The sequence below is a fragment of the Silene latifolia genome, unplaced genomic scaffold (genome assembly GCF_048544455.1).
Source record: "Silene latifolia isolate original U9 population unplaced genomic scaffold, ASM4854445v1 scaffold_88, whole genome shotgun sequence".
In the NCBI taxonomy this organism is placed as follows: Eukaryota; Viridiplantae; Streptophyta; class Magnoliopsida; order Caryophyllales; family Caryophyllaceae; genus Silene; species Silene latifolia.
Genome location: NW_027413793.1, coordinates 1,895,080 through 1,921,254, shown reverse-complemented (window position 1 = coordinate 1,921,254; position 26,175 = coordinate 1,895,080). Strand labels below are relative to the sequence as shown.

At 39.2% G+C, this 26,175-nt stretch overlaps 1 non-coding gene across 1 annotated transcript; it reads left to right on the top strand.

The window, feature by feature from the left end:
* Positions 1-17,506: 17,506 nt before the first annotated feature.
* Positions 17,507-17,613, top strand: LOC141640556 (small nucleolar RNA R71). Its single transcript, XR_012543051.1, has one exon. It is a non-coding gene; the product is annotated as a small nucleolar RNA R71 (small nucleolar RNA).
* The last annotated feature ends 8,562 nt before the right edge of the window (positions 17,614-26,175 follow it).

Below are 26,175 nucleotides of genomic sequence, written 5' to 3'. Positions count from 1 at the left end.
GTAGAATCTGTGTAACACTTTGTTTGGAACTCTTCCAGTGGATCTGCAGCGCCATTAAGAGTAAAAACGAATCCAGACCGAGATTTTGAGTCATCTCGATCCGTTTGGAAGCTAGCATCTGCGTAACCGGTTGCGCATAGCTTTTGATCGCCTCCATAAGTCAATGCCCAATCTTTAGTCCTCCGTAGGTACTTAAGAATGTTCTTGACAGCCATCCAATGTGATTCACCTGGATGTTGTTGGAATCGACTTGTCATACTCAATGCATATGCCACGTCCGGACGTGTGCATATCATGGCATACATGATTGATCCTATAGCCGAGGCATAAGGAATCCGTGTCATGCGCTCTTTCTCTTCCGGTGTCTCTGGTGCCTGAGACTTCCCTTTTTGGAGTTAGTGATGCTGAATCTCTCTAGGATCTTGTCTATGTAAGACTCCCCGATCGAGAGATAACATCCGACGTGATCTATCTCGATAGATACGGATGTCCAAGATTCTTTGTGCCTCACCCAGATCTTTCATCTGGAAATGGTTCTTCAACCATACTTTTACCGAAGTTAAGAGAGGTATGTCATTCCCAATCAGGAGTATGTCATCGACATACAATATTAGGAAGACAATCTTGCTCCCACTCGACTTGATATATAGACATGGTTCCTCGACCGATCGAGTAAATCCATTTTCTTTTATCACTTGGTCGAAACGATGATTCCAACTCCTAGAAGCTTGCTTAAGTCCATAAATGGAACGCTTAAGCTTGCACACTTTCTTAGGATGTTCAGGATCGATGAAACCTTCGGGTTGTACCATGTACAACTCTTCCTCCAAATAACCTTTTAAGAAGGCGGTTTTCACATCCATCTGCCAAATTTCATAGTCATGAAAAGCGGCAATCGCTAAGATAATCCGAATGGAACGCAGCATGACTACGGGTGCAAAAATTTCATCGTAGTGCAAACCTGGCACTTGGGTGAAACCTTTAGCAACTAGTCGTGCTTTATAGATATCTTGTTGACTTTCCACATAATGATTTATCTTGTAAAGCCATTTGCATTGAAGGGGACGAACCTTAGCAGGTAAGTCAACAAGATCCCATACGTAGTTCTCATACATAGAGTCCATCTCGGATTGCATGGCCTCAAGCCATAACTTTGAGTCAGAACTAGTCATGGCACCTTTATAGGTTGCGGGTTCACTACTCGTTAAGAGTAGAATGTCATCTATGTCATGTTCCTCGACCATACCAATGTATCTGTCCGGAGGAATAGAGACTCTACCCGACCTCCTAGGTTCCTCAGGAATATTCACCGCAGCCGGGATTGAAGGAATTGGTTCCTCCAATGGTTGCTCGGTATTTGGTTCTGGAACCTCCGACAGCTCGAAGGTTCTATCACTCTTTGCATTCTCGAGAAATTCCTTCTCTAAGAATGTCGCACTAGCCGCAACAAATACACGTTGTTCGGTTGGCGAATAGAAGTAATGACCAAGTGTTCCTTTAGGATAACCTATAAAGTATGTCTTGACCGATCGCGGGCCGAGCTTATCCTCGTGTCTCCACTTGACATAAGCCTCGCAGCCCCAAACCCGTATAAAGGACAAGTTAGGGACCGTTCCCTTCCATAATTCATATGGAGTCTTGTCAACAGCTTTAGACGGACTTGATTAAGTATTAGAGCGGCGACGAAAGAGCATAACCCCACAATGAGTCAGGCAACACGGTGTGACTCATCATGGATCGAACCATAGCAAGTAGTGTTCGATTTCTCCGTTCGGACACACCATTCAACTGAGGTGTTCAGGGTGGAGTTAACTGTAAGGCAATCCCACAGTCTTTGAGGTGTTGATCAAACTCGTGAGAAAGATACTCGCCACCACGGTCTGAGCGTAGTGTTTTAATCTTTCTACCCGTGAGGTTACCGTACCCGATTCTGGTATTCCTTGAATTTCTCAAAGGATTCACTTTTGTGCTTCATTAAGTAGACATAGCCATATCTACTTAAATCATCCGTGAAAGTGATGAAATACCTATAGCCTTCTCGTGCGGTGATTGACATAGGCCCACACACATCCGTATGTATGAGTCCTAATAGGTCAGCAACGCGCATTCCAACACCTTTGAAGGAAATTCGAGTCATCTTACCGATGAGACATGATTCACACGTGCCAAATGATTGAAAATCAAAGGCCGAGATAGCTCCATTCTTTATGAGCTGTTTTACACGTTTCTCATTAATGTGTCCCATACGGAAGTGCCATAGGTATGTTTGATCTTTGTCACCGACCTTTAACTTCTTATTCATTACGTGTAATATTTCGGTGGTCTGATCTAAAACATAAATTCCGTTCATGGAGACTGCCTTGCCATAAATCATATCGTGTAATGAGAAAATGCAAGAATTATTCTCTATTACAAATGAAAAACCAAGTTTGTCAAGTGCAGAAACTGAAATAATGTTTTTAGAAAGACTGGGTACATAATAGCAGTTATATAAAAATAACTCAAATCCGCTAGGAAGCTGGATCACATATGTTCCCCTTGAGACGGCAGCCACTCGTGCTCCATTCCCAACACGCAGGTCCACCTCACCCTTTACGAGGGGTTCGATGTTTCGAAGCCCATGCACATGATTACACAGATGAGAACCACAACCAGTATCTAGTACCCAAGTTCCATAACTTGCGTGGTTAATCTCAATCATATGAATAAAAGTAGAAGAGGAAGAAGACATACCAACAGGTTTAACGCGACCTGCTTTTATGTCCTCATGGTAAACAGGACATGTACGCCTCCAATGCCCAGTCTTGTGGCAGTGATGGCATTCCATGTTTTCGGTCTTGCTCTTTGTCGGGCCTGATGAGTTGCTCGACTCACCAGGCCCACTCTTACCTGACCCTGACTTCTTGAACTTCGGTTTACCTACTGCTAGGTTTGCCTGAGCTTTGCCCTTACCCTTGCCCTTGTTTGACACAACGAGAACATCCTGTTTCAAGCTCCCACTGAACTTCATGTCCTTCTCGGTCCATGCGAGAAGGGAGTGTAGTTCATGAGGACTTTTCTTCAAATCATTCATATAGTAATTCGCTCTAAAGAGCGCAAAACCATCGTGGAGTGAATGAAGCATGCGGTCAATCACGATGTTCTTGCTGATTTTACAATCAAGCGCCTCCAGTCTCTCGACATTCTCAATCATGCTGAGAATGTGTGGGCTAACCGGTTGGCCCTTCTGGAGTCTCGCATCAAAGAAGCGAGTGGTATGCTCATAGGTCACGATTCTCGGTGCTTTCGAGAATTCCTTAGTGAGCGTGGTGAAAATCTTGTTTGCACCTTGGGCTATGAAGCGTTTCTGCAAATTGGATTCCATTGCAAAAATGAGTACGTTTTTAATCGCACCCGCTTCCATGACGAAGTCGCTATACGTGGAGACCTCGTTAACTCGAGCCGTGGGGCACAGGGGGCTGGGGAGGGGCTCGATCGGATACTTGAGCTTCCCGTCAGCAGTGGCAGCATTCCGTAATGCCGCCTCCCATTCCACGAAATATGATCCATCATTCTTCAGTCTAGTAGACTGATTCATCTGATTCATAAAGATCTGAAGCCAGGACTCACGGTCCAATGTGGCACTTGGCATTGGGTCATCGAGGATGCCAGCCATTATGTTATTAGCAGTTTCAAAATCGTGATCTACGCTGAAAAAGAAAGAAAAACAAAAACGAAATAAGCAACTCATCGATGTGATTTAAGTCTATTTAAAATTCATTTTAATCGTGTAGACTCATTGCACTTGCATAATTGATCTCCCTCAAGAATAATACAAGTGATCCCAAGACTCAATTTCCGTAAATTGATAAGCCAACTGTTTAGCTAGTTCTTCCGTAAGAACTCTTGGTCGATAGATTTCCGTAAATCCTATCTATAGTCCACCATAATCACAGGATCGTACGAGTGACCATAGTGTTGAGATAAAATAAGTCAATCTGTTCCAACTTACCCGACGTAGAAGGGGTCATATTATGCCTACCGACGAAGAAGGGATTCATTGGAGTTTGACCTATAAAGACTATTCTCAATTTTTGGTTATACGAGGAAGATCCCATCAACTTAGTTTTAATTCATTTTAAGTGAACGAATAACTAGCATTACGTGAATGAATTAACTTAGGTGATGGCTTAAAATTGATCGTGTGACATAAGAATGTCAAATAAAACTAACGTGTGACCTCTATATGAGTCAGTTTTCATGCAATTATTAGGTGGTTTAGTTTTAGGCGGAATATGATGCAATCTATCGTTACGATAAAATAAATAAAAGAATGCAAAACGTAAGTAAAAATTCCTAGTGTGGCCTATCCTAGTAAAAAGAACATAATACAACTTTGGAATCCACCGTTGGACCCGAGAAGCTTGTCTTGATGTTCCATCTTTTCATGCAGCGGGAGTGAGCATCCGGTCTCCATCTTTGGTCTTCTCAAAATTACAATTAAAATTTACAAAATATAAACCTATTTACATTCTAAATAAAAACTGTAATAAGAAAAAACAAAATGGAGATGCGAGATCTCAAAATACAACCAAGACCGTGTTCCATCATTACGGTAACACGTTCTACTAAGGCCACACTAAGTTACAACCGTTTGTAAAAATTAAATACGTAATTTAAACATTCAAGGCATTCAAAAAAACGATAAATAAAATGCATCAACTAAAATAAAATTTATTCGTGACATAATTCCGTAATTATGTTAAATTTATCCAAACCACCTTTAATAATTAAAATTATGTGACAAAACCGCTTTAACCAACTTAATTTTAATTCATTACAATCCGTTACTTTAAAACGCTTTAAAATAACTAAATGGTGCGTGAGTGAACCGTTTCACTATCAAGCGAATGCATAAAATCCGTATTATGCACATGTTAAGGCCAAAAAAAAATAAAACTCAAATTTTTTTTTTTTTTTTTTTCTTCACGTCTGACCGTGAACAGTACCAATTTTTTTTTTTTTTTTTTTTAAATTGAAGCTGATTGCCGAGAGCTCAAAAGACAAAAAAAAATTCCAGCGGTACAAAAAAACCAGAGCCTCAACAAACAAAAACAAGATCGATTTGTTAAAACCAATTGCAATTTAATCTAATCCGTATAGAATTGAAACTACAATTGATACAACTTTAACACATTGCAATAATTATCGATTAAAATTACAATATGCAAAGAACAAAATGAAAACAAAACATCGTCTGATCAGACGGAAAACGTTTGTCACGGTTTTCAAGAAACAAAACAAGAACAACTACAACCGTGTAAACAGGGCATGGTTCCCAAGACAAAAAACGCAAACAGCCGAGTGCAAAAAAAAAAATTTCTGCCGAGAGGCTGCCGCACGGTTTTTAAGAAAAAAAATTATCGATTCAAATTCGTTTGATGAAAATCACATAGAAAAATTTACGTGGCCTCGCTCTGATACCACTTGTGGGGTAATATCCGTATAAAACCCTTAAATTATAGGACTATAACGTAAATTTAATATGCGATTTATTGTCATAAACGAAAAACAACAAAGAAACGATAAAGCATAAGAAATAACCTCGGGTCCTTTGAGATGCGGCCTAAGAACAGAAATCAAAGTAGATTTCCTCCTAATCGATACACCCAAGACCGTCTGAGACTATGCCCTTGTGCTAGAAATGTATTCTCTAATTGCCTTGCAATATTGAGAGAATTGTTGTGAATTTTACGATGTGAGATCTAGAAATTTCAGAGGAAAAATGCCTCCAAAACCCTAATATTTTTGCAAGTGAAAAATGATTAGGTTACAAATGAGGAGAGGCTCTCCTTTTGTTCCTTCATTCGGCCAAACCGTGAGCCTAGAGGGGAAATGGGTTTTCATTTCCTCTTAATTTTAACTCGAGGTCCGACTCGAAATTGCTAAATGTATATGACGCGGTTTTATTATAAATCGTCATCGGTTATCGGTTATTAAAACATCGTCTAGTAACAAGGATTAGCCGATATATTAATACATGTCCGACAAAGACAATATTGTATAATTAATTCAATATACATTAATTAAATATAACCGTTTAAATTTAATTTACGAATTAACTGTTTAATTCGCCTTAGCCAATTTTATTTAATCCGTATTAAATAAAATATCTCAACATCGCGTTTTGACTAATTATTAGTCAATAACTCCGACTAACTGCTTAGTCAACTTTGGCATCAACATGACTGTATTTTCATACCGTCACATCTCTCAAACGTAACCTATAGGTGTGACTTTTAGGGACCAGTTGATCACCGCCATCTGTATGACAATAACGTCAAACTTATCTAGCAAGCGAACCGTTATTGATAAAGGTGGACCAACTGATAATAATACAAAAGTATACCCTTTGATCCTTTTAGAGATTTATAAGTCCTTGCACTAACTGTAGAGGACACCAGCCCCAACAAGCTCCCACTTGTCCGTACAAGTGTACGTGCAATGACGTTATCCGCACTCACTGGAGGACACAAGCTCCAACAAAAAAGGCTATGATAAAAAGGCCAAAGTGAAGGGGAGAAATTTCAATGAAAATCCCCTTGTGGAGGATTGGCTCTATTCCATTTTGAAGTGGCCATGGTTCTATCTTTGCTTATTTGAGGATTGTGCTCAAGCCTTTGACCGGTTATTGAGAGCATTGAGCAACATGGATAACATCAATAGCCATGGCAATAAGGAATGAGTTAGGTGGAGTCCTCCCTCAAACCACCATTTGTAAGATATCCTCTCCTTTGACTTTGCATTACATTTACACTTGCATTTAGTTATATACATATACATTTAACTTGTATTTGTGAAATATTTCATATTGCATCTACATTAGTTAGTTCATATAGTATAGTTTGCATTGTAACATATCTCACATATCCATTAGTTAGTTGCATATAGTTAGTTCTTGCATTCATACATAGTCACTAATGACCAAACCTATTCCTTTCTACACTAGAAATAGTGCTTAAATCGGTTTGGGGAGGTTTGATCATAGGTGACCTAAGCATTTACTTAGAACATGCATCATTTAGTGTAGTTTAGATTGCATTCATTTGTTATATATGTCATATAGAATTGCATTTAGTTAGAGCATGCATTTATTCATATCATATCATTGCATTTGTACTTCATTTCCATAAAACTTTAAAAATCCAAAAACATGTATTTCCTTTTCATTCCTACTCCTACATGTACATTGAGGACAATGTTGAAAATAAAGTGGGGGATGGAAATTTATATTCCAAAATACAAAAAAAAAATTTGAAAAATTTCGAAAAAACTCAAAAATTTGTCTTTTAATTTCATAAAAACAAAAATTCATAAAAATTTGAAAATTTCAAAAACCAAAAACATGTTCTTTAACTTAGTAGTGTAGAATTATATATACTTGTGTTTTTGTTCTCTTCTCACATACATACAACACTACATTTGAGGCATTGTCAAGGGAATGTGAAGACCGTTTAGTATGATCGCTCTAATCTCTATTTCCCTTCCATTTATTTTCATTCATATGAGGAGGATGGGCTTACATGTCAAGGAGGATGTGGTGTATTTTGTTGTTACGGTTTGTGTATTTATGTGTTGTTAGGAGTTGCATCTAGATTATATGGCATAATAGTTGATAGAAGCATATGCATTAGGTTATATAAATGTTAGTTGCATCATGGCATTTAGTTGCATTTTAGGAAAATTTTGTGAAAACATCTATTTGGGAAACTTGACAAGTGTATATAAGGCCCTTGTAGATACTTTTTCTCCTTGAGACTTTGTTTGCTAGAATACCCTCAAGACGCCCTAGGATGTGTCATACTAGTATCTTTTGACCCATGGACTAAGGCCTAGTCAAGAGTACCTTGTGGTGTGATAACTTCTTGGCTACCGTTTATTCCAAGGTGACCTTTGAAACCATGCAACCATTCTTATCACTTCTATCATCATATTTTCCCAACAAAAAGGGAATGGGCACAAAAATCTCCAAATTGAGTTCAAGTACGAAAATGAAAATAAAAAAGTTTGCGCAAAATGCATCAAATGAAATGAGGAGCAAAAATAGACTCCTATGCTTTAACAAAAGTACCCTTGCTACAAATGGGGATACTTTGAAAATTTTTCAAAAAATGCAATATTGAAAAGAATTTTCATGTATAAAAAATGCCAAACATCAAAAGTGGCAAAAGAAATGTTCTCAAAAAGTCAAATACCACAAGAAATTGGGGGGAAAAACAAATCAAAAAGTAAACTACAAATGTGAAACTCAAAACATCTTGATCCCTTTTATCCATTGATCCTATTTTGTTGCATGGTGGAGAGTGGACGACCCTTCTTCTTGTCTAGGCAAGAGGGGGAATTCCGCGATCCTACAGTGTTTCTAACACCATAGGGAGTCTACTCTCGACGAAAGCATTTAGCAATTGTGGACAAAGGTACCCTAGTTTGACACAACTTGGAGGTGATTTGTTGGTATCCTCTTAGACTTAGTAGCTTAGAGAAATAATATCTACAACGGAGTGTGTACCCTTAGATTGCTTCCCCTTTAGATGATTTCCGCCACTTAGATGAGGAAAGTGGCTATTCTTTTGTAAAGATGCATCCATTACTTGTTTTGTGTGCTTAATCCTTGGATGTATCGCCATTTTGGCAAGCCCCACCTTGCCTTGCAAGTAGGCATCTTACCTCATGGATGTCTTGTTGTGAGGTGAAGGGGCGGAGTGAGACCCGCTAATTGTCTCACATCGGCTATATTATTATTAGGATAGTTTAAATAAAGGTCTAGTTCTAGTCACCTCTTTATTCGGGACGAGTTAACGTTCGGTTTGGGGATGTTTGATGTGACTCTTAATTGCGCACATTTACTCCCCTAATTGAACCCATTTTGCATACTAATATAGCATTTCATGACCATTTTATCTGTCAATTCCTTCCTATTTTGCTTTCTTATTGCATTGTATATTGGTCAGTCGTTCGCTTTGAACTTAGATTTCGGTTACTTGTCGTTAGGAGCACCTTGACCAAAACAATATTTATATTTTCACAAACAACTCTACTATTAGTAAAGAGGTAAGTAAAGGTCGGATCCCAAGGGACGGGTATTGATGTAGGATTTTCGATTGCAAGTAGTGGTGTCTAGGGGTGTCACAATTTGGGTTGAGATGAGATGTAATCTAAACTAATCAACAAGATGAATGTAAGCAATGAAAGCAATTATTGTTGTGATGTAAGATGATTAAAATGAGATGTAAATAATTGATTAAAAGCACTAGGGTGTCATGGGTTCATAGGGGATTCATGGGATTTGATCATACGAACATGTTTTCAACTAGATGCAACCAATTATTGTTGTGATGGAATCGAGTTAGTGTATATCTTACAATCCGTAGGAAGGTTTGGGTCCCGGAGCCGAATCGATTAGATTGTACAATACCTACAAGTCGACTTAATCCTCCCTATCCAACAATATGCATGGTCTAATGAGACTCGAGTTGGTTTATGTCTTACAAGTCTCATTGAAAAGATAAGTGATGGGTAAAAAATGCAAGGATTCATAGGCTCGCATTTCATCAAACATAACATGTGCATAAGTTTAAATCACAACAAGCAAGCAAATTAATTTATGAAAGCATATTAGATTAAGCATGAATTAATCCCCATGTTGGTTTCCCCTAATTCTCCATTAACCCTAGTTAAGGAAACTACTCACTCATTATCAAGTTTAACATGTTAACAAGGTTGTTAATCATATTAACAAAGCAAAACATGATGAATAAACGAAGATGATTAACAATAATTAAAAAGGGATTAAGAGAGTTATACCTAATGATGATTCCAAAATAATAATGCAAAGAATAATAAAAGTACTTGATGATTGATGGAAGGTTGTCAATCTCCTAATAAACCCAAACAATCTTCAATTACCCAAAATAAAAGATGAACAATAGATAAAATTAAGGAAATGAGATTTGTATTAAGACTTGATTAGAAGTTGATTACAAGATTAAAGAGAGATTAGAAGAATATAAACTACACTAAGGATTGATAAGAAGAACATGATAATCTAATTAGACTAATGGGGTATTTATAGTGGGGATTAGGTGCACAAATTAGGGTTACTAAGGGCTTAAATGACTATTAATTCATTGAGGAATCGCTCCTCTCAAGAAAAGATGCGGGTCTCCTTTTAGCTAGTCCTTCAAAAATATGCGCATCTTGAATGGAGAAAGAAGAGGACGTGTTGCACTGGAAGACAATCCGAGCGTCCAAATGGTCGGGACGAGCGGATTGTGTAGGCGGTGGACGAGCGGCCCTGCAGCTTGGACGCTCGGATTCTGAAGCTGAGGGACGAGCGTCCCGACTGTTGAGACGCTCGGATCTTGGTCCAGCGTGCCTTTTCCTTCTTTTCTTCTTCCTTCTTCCAAAAATCCTCCGGTATCTTGTCGGAGATGCAAAGATCTTCTTCATCATTGCCCATCTACTACATTATGTAGAAAGGCCTTCTAGTCTTGTCTTCACTTTGATGCTTGGTCATTGGATTCAATCAATTTAGCTCTATTTTGCCATGAAAATGCAAGGTTTGCACTCCTCTCCTACCAAGGAAACAAAACCTCAAAGAATATGCAAAACAAAGGACTAAAGATAGTAAATGACCCAAATATGAACTAAAAAGCATAGGAACGAGGCTAATTCGGGGACTAAATATGCTCAAATATTGGTCTCATCAAATATCCCCAAACTGAACCTTTGCTCGTCCCGAGTGAATAGGTGACAAAAACTAGGACCCTTATTTAAACTAACCTACTTATATAGCCGATATGAGACAATTAGCGGGTCTCACTCCGCCCCTTCAACTCACAACAAGACAACCATGAGGTAGGATGCCTTCTTGCAAGGCAAGGTGCGTCTTGCCAAAATGGCGACACATCCAATCATTAAAGCACACAAAACAAGTAATGGATGCATCTACAAAAGAATAGCCACTTTCCTCATCTAAGTGGCGGAAATTATCTAAAGGGGAAGCAATTCAAGGGTACACACTTCTTCATAGATATGGTTTCTTCAAACTACTAAGCCTAGAAGGATACCAATAAATCACCTCCAAGTTGTGTCAAGCTAGGGTACCATTGTCCTCAATCGTTAAATGCTTTCGTCAAGAGTAGACTCCCTATGGTGTTAGAAACACTGGAGGATCGCGGAATTCCTCTTCTTGCCTAGACAAGAAGAAGGGTCGTCCCCTCTCTACCATGCACAAAAATGGATACGATGGATAAAGGGATCAATAGTATTTGAGTTTCATTTGGGAGTTTGCTTTGTTGTTGGTTTTCCCCCCAATTTCTTGTGGCATATAACATTTGAGAATATTTTCATTTTGCCATTTCTTTTGATGTTTGGCATTTCAATACTTGACGATTTTTCAACTTTTCTTTGAATTTCTTTTTTGAACATTTTCGAAGTCACCCCATATGTAGGGAGGGTGCTTATTTTTGAAGCTTTAGGAGTCTATTTTTGCTCCTCTTTTCTTTTGATGCAATTTGAAAACTTTTTCAACTTTCATTACATATCTTGAACTCAAATTTGAACAATTTTTGTGCCCATTTCCTTTGATGACAAAATATATCGTAGAACATGGATGAATGATGGTTGCATGGTTTCAAGGGTCACCTTGGAATAAACGGTAGCCAAGGAGTTATCACACCACAAGGTACTCTTGACTAGGCCTTAATCCATGGGTCAAAGGATACTCATATGACACATCCTAGGGTGTTTTACAAGTATTCTAACAAGCAAAGTCTTAAGAAGAAAAAGCATCTACTAGGGCCTATATACACTTGTCAAGCTTCCCAAATAGACGGTTTCACAAAATTTTTCTAACCATGCAAACTACATGCCATGATGCAACTAACATATATACATCCTAATGCATATGCTTCTACCAACTAATATGCCAAGTAGTCTAAATGAAAGTCCTAGATTCACATTGTTTATACCGCATAAATCAAAATAAAGCCACATAGTCATTAACATAAAGAGGAAAAAGGAGATTTGGAAAGATCATACCATGCGGTCTTCAATATCCTCATGTCTTGGATGTGGCGTAGTCAATCAATATGAACAAACACAATATACACAAAATAATATATACAAGACTACACTACAAAGGAAATGAACTTGTTTTTGGATTTTCAATTTTTCAAATTTTTTGGATTTTTCGAAATTTTTGATTTTTTTTTTTGAATAAAAGTTAAGTTAGAATTTCCCATCCCCACACTAGTATGGGCATTGTCCTCAATGGGCAATACGATAGGAAATTATGCAATGAATATGCATGATTTCTAAACTAAATGCAAGCTACACTAAACTACACTACAAGATGCATGTGTTTTTGTTATGGCGGAGAGCATAATTTAAATTAGCTCCCAATGCATATGCATGGACTTCCCCAAACCAAAATAGACATTATTTCTAATGTCATGCATTTCGGGGGAGTTCATACACATAGAATGCAATGCATGAAACTAAAAATTGTCATTTTGGATTTTACAAGTCCGGAACAATAAAAATGAACACCTTAATGAAGCCAAGGTGTTAGTCCTCCAATGTTGCTAGGACTCCACAAAATGATCAAGATAAAATAAAAACAAGAGAAGTAGACAAACCATATGGGAGGTGTAAGAATGTAGGAGCCTCCAAAGTTTGCTAATCCTCACCCATCGTATCATCATCATCATCATCATCTTCCTCTCTTGAGGCATCATCAACCTCCATAGATGTGGAATCATTTCCACTCTCACTTTCACTTGCTTGTTCTTCCTCACTTTCCTCTTCCTCTTCTTGGACTTCTTCTTCTTGAACTTCTTCTTCTTCTCCTTTTTGGTCATCACCCTCTTCAACAACCATCTCCTCTCCACCCGGTCTACCACCACTAGAAATGATAGGAAATAATACTTCCCTATCCGCCCAACTAGGCAAAGGACACGATGGATCAAGAAGTCCTTGCTTAGCTAGATGTAGGAGGGGCGGATATTGGGCCTTGTAAGCGTCCACTTTATCATTGTAAGCTTGCTTATGCATTTCCCTCGTGAGTAGAGTCAAGTAATCATTTCCCACTTCGACATCTTTGGGTTTGAACTCGTGGTATTCAAATGGATAAGGTGGGGTGATAATGGAGGAGGAGGGCTCGGCAATTTCTCCCCTTTGTTGTTGAATGATATACTCGGTCTCTTCGGAGAGTGGGAGAAGGTAGTTTGATCGGTGAACATTCAATCGGCAAATTTTGGAAGGCAAGGTGAAGGATCTAGCTTCATTTGTTAACCACCCATATTTGTTGTCAAGCGTGTCGTGCTTGACCCACTTAAACTTGTGAATCACGGTGTCCATATCAATAAGATGGCCTCCTTTAACCGGCACATAAGTGTTGTTTTCGTTGAAATTCCGGTTGAAATGCTTAGCCAAATGGGTAACTAGTCCTCTATTGACAATAAAGGCGGTGCCTTCTTTGCCACAATCGACATTAAGCCATCGTTCAGCCAAAAGTCTTAGAGCATTGTATGGCTTGGTAAATTCCCTCCCTATGTTCAAGGCCGACTCAAGAAGAATACAATCGAGTTTGGTAAGATGATTTGTGCCATTTCTTGCTATCAAAGTATTCCCAATGACCTTATGCCATACTCTAATGCCCGGATGGTGGACTAAGAGAGCACGCCAATCATGAAAGCGTATGAATTTCTTTCCGGAAATTGCCATCCAAAGAGGAGCAGGGTCATACTTGATAGGAATCTTTGTATATTTCGGGTTATCACTAAGGCCTAATATCTTACCCAATTCGCCATAAGTTATGCGTCTATTAACATTTTCAAGACGAAACTCGATGTTGGTTCGAGTCTCCACCCTAGTGACCTTCAAAGAACTTAAAAATTCGAAGGTGAGGGAGGGGTATGTCAATTCCTTCATTGTAAACAATTTACCCAATCCCATAGACTCAAAGAAGGTTTTGGTTTGTTCAAGAACACCCAACTTTGACAATGCATCTTTACAAATAAACTTAGTAGGCATAATGGTTTTCTTAGCAAAGTGAATGAATTTCTCCCTATGGGAGTCGGAAGTGAAAATTACCTCCGGATAATTGGATAATTGTTCAATGACCGGAGTTATTGATGTTGTAGCTTCCATAGGGGGATCTTGTTGTTGAACCTCCAACCTTGCATTGTGGATTACCAAAGCCTTTGACAATTGTTTTGCTTGAAGAGCTAGTTGCCTTTTGGAAAGTGGCTTCTTTTGGGGTGCCTTGTTGCCTCTTTTAGTTCTTGCCATTCTCCTTTGCTTGATTACACCAATGAAAGATTGAAATCTTCAATTTTTAGTGATACCCAAATCGATTTAGGATGAAAGAATGTTGCTTTGTATCTTGAAAATCGACTCAAAGGTTTGAAGATTTTGGTGTTTGAATCACTTGTTGTTGCAAAAGGAGTGATTAATTTTTGTTGTGAGGAAGTTTTGATTTGATTTGGTTGAATTTGGTTGAGAAAATTTGTTTTTGTTGATGGAGAGGATGAGGGTTTTGGGGTTTTTGGGTTTTGGGTAGTGTTTCTATGTTGAAGAAATGAGAATGAATGGGAGAGAGGGTTTTAAAAAGACCCGTTACATTTGAAACTGCACGGGAAGACGAGCGGACCAGGTGTCGGGACGCTTGGATTCTTCAAAATTTGGCTCAGGAAAAGACGCCACAGGACGAGCGGATTCCTGGAAAGACGAGCGGATTCTTTGAGGTAAGACGAGCGTCTTTCTGGGTGGACGCTCGGATTCTTTTATAGTGAAAAATCCCAAAATTTTGCAGCAAAAAGATGAGCGTCTTTCTTGAAGGACGACCGTCCAGAATGAGACGAGCGGATTCTCAGCTGAGACCCTCGGATTCACAGTCAGACCAGATTTTTTATTTCTACAGCTCTACCAGATGAGCGTCTGGTAACTTGGACGCTCGGGTTTCTTCAGGATTAGCGGATTGTCCATTTGGCCGCTCGGATTCTTCCTTGACCACACGAATTCAGGTCCATCCGTGGGTACTTCGTAACCCCTGTTATTTTCATTCTTCAATTCTCGTGTTCTTCATTGTAGGGGCACTACAAAAGCATGAATAGCCTAGGCAATTGTTATCCCCACACTAAGGTAAAGCACTACACATCAATAAAATCATAAGTCCCTCCCTCGCTTCTCTCAAAATGATTAAAATCTTGATCAAGGCACAAAAATATAAATCCAAAAATGACAAAAATGCAATGTAATAATTGAAATGCAAGTTAGGGAGTTAGAATATTTACAAATGGTGGTTTAGGGAGGACTCCACCAAACGCTCATCCAATGTGAGATGTCAAGGGGGCATGTTCAAGGTGTTGTTGATGTTACTCAACACCTTGAAGAAGTAGTCGAAAGCTTGCTCATTATCATGATAAAGGTCCTCAATAGATCTTTGCACTTGTTGTTCTCCATGATGGTCTTGTGTCATAGCATTACCAATATAGGGATTGAATATCCCTTCAAATTCATCATCCCAAAGACCGCAAACTTCGTCTACTTGATCACTAAAAATTTCTTGAGTTGATAGAGACAACTCTCCTTCTTTCTTGTCTTGGCCAATGAGGCCATTTTCTTCACTTGTCATGGGTGAGCTTTTCAAGCTCTCATTGTTGCTAGTTCCTTGTTCTTTTGATGGAGGATCATCCACTTTCTTTTTCTATTGAAATTCCAACTTCTTATCATCTTTCCGGCTATAGTGATCAACCATAAAGCATGGCTCATGCAATCGGGGAGCTCTCATGGTCTTGTCAAGATTGAAAGTAATGGTTTCATCTCCCACTTCAAGGGTGAGATCTCCATGCTTCACATCTATCACCGCTCCCGCGGTGTGCAAGAAAGGTCTTCCTAAGATAATAGGAATGTTGGAGTCTTCTTCCATGTCAACAATAACGAAATCCACCGGGATGAAGAATTTTCCAATTCTCACGGGAACATCTTCCCATACCCCTAAAGGTGTCTTAGTTGATCTGTCCGCCATTTGAAGCGTGATGTTGGTACATTTGAGTTCTCCCATTCCTAGCCTCTTGCTAACCGAATATGGCATGACACTAACACTTGCCCCAAGGTCACATAAAGCTTTGTTGATTGTAGTGTCACCAATAGTGCACGGAATGGAGAAACTTCCCGGATCATTGAGTTTTGGAGGTGAACTCCCTTGAAGGATGGCACTACTCACCTTAGTGAAAGAAATAGTCTCAAGCTTCCGGATTGATTTCTTCTTTGTAAGGATGTCCTTCATGTACTTTGCATAGGCCGGAACGTGATTGATCAATTCCGTGAAAGGAATCGAGACTTTTAAATTCTTCACAATCTCCATGAATTTTCAAGTTGGTCATCAAACTTAGGCTTAGCTTAACGACTAAGGAATGGAAGTCTAATCACAATGGGCTCCTACTCTTTGGCCTTTTCTTCACTTTTCTTTGAAACTTCTTGATTTGTGGGTTCTTCTTCCTTAAAATTTTGCACAACTCTTTCCTTGTCACTAGCTTCCATAACATCATCCTCAACTTGCTTCTTTGGCCCTTCATATCTTGTACCACTCCTCAAGTGGATGGCACTAACCGATTCATGTCTTGGGGGATTACTTTGAGGTGGTAATTACCCCTTTTGTCTTTGAGAGCTTGAAGATGCTAGTTGGGTCATTTGAGTTTCCAACATTTTTGTGTGGGCTAGGATGTTGTTGATGGCGATGTCTTTTGCTTGGCTATCTTTTTGCATTTGAGTGAAAAATTCTTGTTGATTCTTTTGCATTTGGAGGACCGCTTTTTGAACATGAAAACCTTGGTCATTTTGTTGATTGTATGGAGTTTGATTTTGATAACCTTGGTTTTGATTGTAAAAGGGTCTTTGATTTTGGGTTCTCATGGGAGGTGGGGTGTATGTTGGTTGAGGGTTTTGAACATTTTGGCTTTTGTATGAGAGATTTGGGTGGAATTTTGTGTTTTCATTGTAATAGTTGGAATAAGGGGTACCACTTTTGTATGCTTGAAAAGCATTCACTTGCTCAGTTGTTCCCCTACATTCACTTTGGTCATGTCCCAAAGTTCCACAATTCTCACATATCCCACTTGGGATTGATGAAGATGCCACCATGGCATTAACATGTTGCTTTAGTGATTTTGAGGCTTCTTCAAGCTTAGCCATAGCCTTCTCAAACTTCAAGTTGATGGTATCAATGTGATCACTAATTTGAGCACCCAATTGAGTAATAGAGTCCACTTCATGCTTTCCTCCTCTAGTAGCCTTGCAAGGTCTACTATATTGTGAATTATGGACCGCCATTTCCTCAATCTTGTTCCAAGTTTGATTATCGTCAACTTCGGTGAACATACCATTTGATCCCATGTTGAGAATGTTTCTTGAGTCTTCATAAAGACCATTCCAAAATTGTTGTACTAAGAACCACTCGCTAAGTCCATGATGAGGACATGAGCGACAAGTTCCTTTGAATCGCTCCCAAGCTTCATACAAAGATTCTTCGTCCCTTTGCTTAAAACCCGTGATTTGAGCTCTTAGCATGTTAGTCTTTTCCGGAGGGTAGAATTTTTTGTAGAAAGCTAGAGCCAACTTCTTCTAAGAGTCAATTCCAAGAGTAGCCTTATCAAGGCTCTTCAACCATTGTTTTGCGGTACCAATTAGAGAAAAAGAAAATAAGACCCATCGAATTTGGTCTTGAGTCACTCCGGTTTGTGAAATCGCATCACAATAGTCACAAAAAGTCTCCATGTGAGAATGAGGGTCTTCACTAGGCATCTCCCCAAATTGGATTTTGCAATGAAATTTCCGGTTAAGTGTTGTGGTGTGGAAGTTCCATTGGGTAGGTTCTCCTCGGTTGGTACGGAATGTGATGAAAACATAGGCATTGTGGGTTTATTTTGTGGTTGATTTTGTGTTGGGTTCTCCTCACCTTCTCTTGCAAAAGGGTTGATGAACTCAAGAGTATTTGAATGAATATCTACAACCTCACCAATACCTCTCAAAGTGTTTCTAGCAAGTCTTCTATTAGTTGTCAAAGTCCTTTCAATTTCGTGATCAATGGGTAACAAGTTACCTTGTGATCTTCTAGACATGCAAAATATCAAACAACTTGAAAATAATTAGAACAAACCTTGAGGAGTTTTACTTCCCCAAGGCAAGGAAAGACACAACTAATAACAACCAATGAAAATCAAATCAAGTTAACACCGTCCCCGGCAACGGCACCATTTTTGTTCGGTCGTTCGCTTTGAACTTAGATTTCGGTTACTTTTCGTTAGGAGCACCTAGACCAAAATAATATTTATATTTCACAAACAACTCTACTATTAGTAAAGAGGTAAGTAAAGGTCGGATCCCAAGGGACGGGTATTGATGTAGGATTTTCGATTGCAAGTAGTGGTGTCTAGGGGTGTCACAATTTGGGTTGAGATAAGAAGATCACTAAACTAAATAGCAATAAAAGTAAACATGCAAGATGATTAAAATGAGATGTAAATAATTGATTAAAAGCACTAGGGTGTCATGGGTTCATAGGGGATTCATGGGATTTGATCATACGAACATGTTTTCAACTAGATGCAAGCAATTATTGTTATGATGGAATCGAGTTAGTGTATATCTTACAATCCCTAGGAAGGTTTGGGTCCCGGAGCCGAATCGATTAGATTGTACAATACCTACAAGTCGACTTAATCCTCCCTATCCAACAATATGCATGGTCTAGTGAGACTCGAGTTGGTTTATGTCTTACAAGTCTCATTGAAAAGATAAGTGATGGTTAAAAAATGCAAGGATTCATAGGCTCGTATTTCATCAAACATAACATGCGCATAAGTTGAAATCACAACAAGGAAGCAAATTAATTTATGAAAGCATATTAGATTAAGCATGAATTAATCCCCATGTTGGTTTCCCCTAATTCCCCATTAACCCTAGTTAAGGAAACTACTCACTCATTATCAAGTTTAACATGTTAACTAGGTTGTCAATCATATTAACAAAGCAAAACATGATGAATAAATGAAGATGATTAACAATAATTAAAAAGGGATTAAGAGAATTATACCTAATGATGATTCCAAAATAATAATGCAAAGAATACTAGAAGTACTTTATGATTGATGGAAGGTTGTCAATCTCCCAATAAACCCAAATAATCTTCAATTACCCAAAATAAAAGATGAACAATAGATAAAATTAAGGAAATGAGATTTGTATTAAGACTTGATTAGAAGTTGATTACAAGATTAAAGAGAGATTAGAATAATATAAACTACACTAAGGATTGATAAGAAGAACATGATAATCTAATTAGACTAATGGGGTATTTATAGTGGGGGTTAGGTGCACAAATTAGGGTTACTAAGGGCTTAAATGACGATGAAGTCCTTGAGGAATCGCTCCTCTCAAGAAAAGATGCGGGTCTCCTTTTAGCTAGTCCTTCAAAAATATGCGCATCTTGAATGGAGAAAGAAGAGGAAGTGTTGCACTGGAAGACAATTCGAGCGTCCAAATGGTCGGGACGAGCGGATTGTGTAGGCGGTGGACGAGCGGCCTGACAGATTTGACGCTCGGATTCTGGAGCTGAGGGACGAGCGTCCCGACTGTTGAGACGCTCGGATCTTGGTCCAGTGTGCCTTTTCCTTCTTCCAAAAATCCTCCGGTATCTTGTCGGAGATGCAAGGATCTTCTTCATCATTGCCCATCTACTACATTATGTACAAAGGCCTTCTAGTCTTGTCTTCACTTTGATGCTTGGTCATTGGATTCAATCAATTTAGCTCTATTTTGCCATGAAAATGCAAGGTTTGCACTCCTCTCCTACCAAGGAAACAAAACCTCAAAGAATATGCAAAACAAAGGACTAAAGATAGTAAATGACCCAAATATGCACTAAAAAGCATAGGAACGAGGCTAATTCGGGGACTAAATATGCTCAAATATTGGTCACATCATATATGTCTTGTAGGAAAGAAGATAATGAGGCATAATTCTCGTCTCTCGCGCATATTCGGAAGCTTGTTGACGATCTTGGATGGACTAGTATGAAGAGGAGGCATGAATTATGACCAAGGATGTAGGAATAAAGAGTATATAGAAGGATAATAGGCTTAAAATAAAGGATGACGAGAAGGAAGCCATTACAAGATGAAATTGCTCGGAATAAAACCAAGAGTGGCTTGTTTAGCTCTGAAAATATGCTAGATGAAACGGCGTCGAAAAATCAAGTGGTCTAGGCTTTTGAATCACTCCAATAGGAGTCCGGATGAGGAAATGACTTCCGTTTTATAATCCGAGCTCAAATAGACAAGCTGTCCCAGGATCCGCACGTCCCGAACTCAATCAGGGCGTCCCAGACTCAGGCCGGGCGTCCCAGACTCAAGACGAGCGTCCTAGACTCAGGTCGGGCGTTCGGGACTCAGGACGAGCGGATTGTTAGGCAGTCAAGAATAGAGAAGAACCCTGTCCCAGGATCCGAGCGTCCTGAGCTCAGGACGAGCGTCCCAGACCAGGATCCGGGCGTCCTGATGCCCAGTCCGAGCAGATTCCCTCACAGTACAAGCCGTGCTTCAAGCCAATCCATGCGGATTTCCTTGGGAGTTGCTACATGATCCGCACATTTCCCTCGGGACTTGCAAAGCTCTATTCAACACTTAAGCATTGTTATTTACTAATCTACCCTTACTTAACCTAATGATGTACTACTATATATACTCCATTGTATTACCTAGCTAGGAACCAAGCTTCTTTAGATTAGATTAAGCCCTCTTAGTGGAGGCAAACCTTCCTTAGATTAGATTAGGAGCAGATTAGAATAGATTATCCTTTAATCATTCCACAAATTTACACATTAATATTTCCTTAATTATTGTTCAAGTTTATTATTTGGTAATTGAAGATTATTGGGTTATTATTGGAGAATTGACAACTCTTCATCAATCAATCAAGTTTTCTTCTATTATTCATTCCTTTCCAATTGCTCATCTTAAGTTTGGTATAATCTCTTTACTCTTTACTCTTTATTGTTTATTTTCTCACTCTTTAATCATGTTTATACTTGTTGTAATGATTGACACCATTGATAACATATCTTCCATGATAATAAGTGAGTAGTTACTTAACTAGGATTAGTGGGGGATTAGGGGAGTCAATCATGGGATAGATTTATGCTTAATGAGTTCATATGAATGCTTGCTTATTGTTTTTCAACTTATGCACATATCATGTTTGATGAAATGCTAGACTATGAAACCTTGCATTTTTGCCCATCTCTTATCTTTTCAACAAGGCTTGTAAGATATAAACCAACTCAACCCTTGTTAGACCTTGCATAGAGTTGAATAGGGAAAACCCAAATCGACTTGTAGGTGTTGTAAAGTCTTAACCGACTCGGCTCCGAGATGTAAGTTTCCCTAGGAATTGGTTTATCATGCATGTAGTCTAATAGGAAGAATTAAGTCGACTTGTAGTTGTTGTAAAGTCACAAATGACTCGGCTCCGGGACCCAAATCTTCTTATGAACTTTATGACATGAACTAACTTAAATCCAACAATAATTAATTGCTTGCATCTATATAACTCATTTATGCTATCTTACCATGATTCCCCTATGATCCCATGACATCCTAGTATCCCTTTATTATTTGTTTACATCTTTACTTACTTTATTGCTTTCATTAGTTTAGAATCTTTAAACAAAATCAATTGTGACAACCCTAAGTGCAACTACAATTAGATTAAACAACTTGAGTACCTCCGTCCCGTGGATCGACCCCGACTTGCTTGCTATGCTAATAGTTGGGTATAAATGTGTTTGAGGGCGTACAACGACACGCTTCATCAATGATTAAAAACAATATTAAGAAGGAATCTAGGGGTACGGGTTTCACATGTAAACTAGCATAACGATATTGTCAAATACGGGTATTGTGATGTCGGAAATGTCTAAGTCAATGGCACATGCCTTTTGGGTTTATTGCCGACTATAAAACGGGTCGTAGAGGCTTCTGATCTTACTAGATCGTCTTACTACTCATGCTTTGTCAATTCTCTTCCCGACTTTCGGTCTTAGGTCGGAAATTAACGAGTATAAACAAATGATTATGGCCAATAATCAAAGTTTAACATTTAAATCAAGCAAAGAAATAGAGACAATAACGATGACATACAAACCCGATTCAAACAATTGTAATACTAATTATACATGTTACTTCAATAATATTCTAATTAACATTCTTAATTCTACAACCTTTCTCTCTCTAACTTTCCCCAAAAAAAAACCCAAAAATAAAACCCTAGTCTGCTACGCCGCCTCCTCTGACCACGCACCGGTTTCCCCATCTCCCCTGCATAATCCCCAGAGATGGGGTCATCCCAAGGCCTATCTCCGGCGATTCATCGCATCTCTCCTCTGTGTTCGTCCCATCCGATTGATCTCGACTTTGTCCCTATTGACGGCGATCGGCTTCTGGTTTGACCGGCCAGTGGTCTTTACGGTTGGCTTCCTGGTTTGTTTATCTGCCTTTCCCGTTCTTACGATTCTCTGTCCTGTCATTGAAAGCTTTGCATGCAACCCAGGGGTGTCTCCCCTTTCCCTCCTGGTAGAAATCTTCCTTGCTTTTTTTTTCGGTTGGTGTTGATGAGTTTAGCTCTTTTTGTTTGTGTTTTGTGAGTTTTCTGGTTGTGGTTTTGGGGCCGGTCTGGTGTTTCCCTGTAGGTTAATATCCGTATACTACCCTTCGAATTAAGGATTATAACGTAAAATTTATATGTAGTTTATAGTCATAAAACGAAAACAACAAGGAAACGACAAAGATATAGAAATAACCTTCGGTCCTAGTGCAAAAGGCAATGAGAGATCAAGTTAGATCTCCTCCTAATCGTTGCACCCAAGATGTCCGAGTAATGCCCTTGTGCTAGAGAGAATCCCCTAATTGCCTTGCAATATCGAGGGGATTGTTTTGTGAGTTTTTAGTTGGATGAGAGATCCGGGATTTAGGAGGCACAATTCCCAAAACCCTAATTTTGATTAGCAAATGATCAATTAGGTTAGACAAGAGGAGAAGCTCTCCTTTTGTCCTTGGATAGCTCGGCCAAACCGAGTGAGTAAGAGGAAATGGGCTTTTCATTTCCTCTTTACTTAAACTCGTGGTCCGGTCCAAAGCTTGCTAAGTGTATACGACGCGTCGATTATAAATCACATTATCGGTTATCGGAAATTAAGGCATCAACTAATAATCCGGGTTAGTTGAATTATTAATACATGTCCGACAAAACAGTATTGTATAATTATATTCAATATACATTTAATTAAATATAAAACGCTTATATTTAATTTTACTGAATTAATCGGTTAATTCGCTTTAGCCCATGATATTTAATCCGTATTAAATATAATATCTCAACATCACATTTTGACTAATTATTAGTCAAATAACTCGAACTAACCGGTTAGTCAAATTTGGCATCTACATGATCGTATTTTCATACCGTCACATTACTCAAAACGTATCCTATAGGTGTGACTTTTAGGGACCAGTTGATCACCGCCATCCGTATGACAATAACGTCAAACTTATCTAGCAAGCCAACCGTTATTGATAAACGTGGATCAACTGATTATGATACAAAGTATACCCTTTTGATCCTTTTAGAGGTTTATAAGTCCTTGCAATAACTGTTAAGGACACCAACCCCAACAAGCTCCCACTTGTCCGTACAAGTGTATGTGCAATGACGTTATCCGCACTAACCGGAGGACACAAGCTCCAACAAACTCCCACTTGTCCGTACAAGTGTATGTGCGATAACCGATTCTCATATTCATTTAAAATTTCTCCCACTCAATGTAAAACAATTTGCAGATCTGGATCCACAAAGGTCGTATTTTACAATCGATCCGTATCTAGAGTGGTTTCCCCGACTAGAGAGTAACTTAACCGATAAAACGAATCCGTATCCGAGCATGGCCATGCATTTCGATTCTGACTCCTCGAGTGGCCCTGAGAAATATCGAGTACCCGATAAAGGCTGAATATTTCCTTCAACTCGAACTCCTTCCGATCTAAGCACGATGAAATGACCTAAAACAATCTACTTGGCCCCCATTACGAATGACCGTGAGAAAGAAACCAAAGTCACCCAAAATCTGCCTTAGTCTCAAGAGACAATCGATAGTCAAAAGAATCGACTCTTAGGATCACCATGGAGGTCCTATCCACGACCTGGCATCGAATGTTATAAAACATTTAGGACTCCACGTCGATGTCACAATTGTGTCCTACGAAATATCCGTATAAAACGCCTCGTGATTGGTCACAACTTTGTTGACTTATGGCTAGTTGAACCCACCATCAACCAACGTCACAAAATAATTGCCGAGTTATCAGCTCATGTGGGCAATTAAGGACTAAAAAATATAATGTTCTTGCGATTCACTTTGTGGTGTTCAAAATTTGTCGTACAAATCCACATGAAAAACAAAATATATATAAAATATCAAAACGATGATGTTGTATAGAGTACAAAAGCGAATGAATCTAATCCATAAAAGAGTACTACAACTTAGGAACACGTTTTATTCCCATGGAATTAACGTGCCCTTCATGCTTATCTTGTCGTAATGGTTTAGTGAAAGGATCTGCTATGTTATCATCGTAGCAATCTTTTCTATCACTACTTCCTTTTGCTCCACGTAATCTCGGATTAGATGAGCTTTCCGTTGTACATGTCTAGACTTGTTGCTAGACTTTGGCTCCTTAGCTTGGAAGATGGCACCACTATTGTCGCAATAGATGGTGATCGGGTCATTCGAACTAGGCACTACGGATAGTCCATGTAAGAATTGACGCATCCATATCGCTTCCTTTGTAGCTTCGTACGCGGCATAGTACTCGGACTCGATCGTAGAATCTGCTGTAACGTTTGTTTCGAACTCTTCCACCGATCTGCAGCGCCATTAAGAGTAAAAACGAATCCGGATCGAGATTTCGAGTCATCACGATCCGTTTGGAAGCTAGCATCTGCGTAACCGAATCGCATAGCTTTTGAGAGCCTCCATAAGTCAATGCCCAATCTTTAGTCCTCCGTAGGTACTTAAGAATGTTCTTGACAGCCAGCCAATGTGATTCACCTGGATGCTGTTGGAATCGACTTGTCATACTCAATGCATATGCCACGTCTGGACGTGTGCATATCATGGCATACATGATTGATCCTATAGCCGAAGCATAAGGAATCCGGGTCATGCGCTCTTTCTCTTCCGGTGTCTCTGGTGCCTGAGACTTGCTCAAATGCACCCCGGAGACATAGGAAGGAACCCTTCTTGGAGTTAGTCATGCTTTGAATCTCTCTAGGACTTTGTCTATGTAAGACTCCCGATCGAGAGATAGCATCCGTCGTGATCTATCTCGATAGATACGGATGCCTAGAATTCTTTGTGCCTCTCCCAGATCTTTCATCCGGAAATGGTTTTTCAACCATACTTTCACCGAAGTTAAGAGAGGTATGTCATTCCCAATCGTGAGTATGTCGTCAACATACAATATTAGGAAGACAATCTTGCTCCCACTCGACTTGATATATAAACATGGTTCCTCGACTGATCGAGTGAATCCATTTTCTTTTATCACTTGGTCGAAGCGATGATTCCAACTCCTTGATGCTTGCTTAAGTCCATAAATGGAACGCTTAAGCTTGCACACTTTCTTAGGATGTTCTGGATCGATGAAACCTTCGGGTTGTACCATGTACAACTCTTCCTCCAAAAAACCGTTTAAGAAGGCGGTTTTCACGTCCATTTGCCAAATTTCATAGTCATGAAAAGCGGCAATCGCTAAGATAATCCGAATGGAACGTAGCATGACTACGGGTGCAAAAATCTCATCGTAGTGCAAACCTGGCACTTGGGTGAAACCTTTAGCAACAAGTCGTGCTTTATAGATATCTTGTTGACCTTCCACAGAATGCTTTATCTTGTAAAGCCATTTGCATTGAAGGGGACGAACCTTAGCAGGTAAGTCAACAAGATCCCATACGTTGTTCTCATACATAGAGTCCATCTCGGATTGCATGGCCTCAAGCCATAGCTTTGAGTCAGAACTA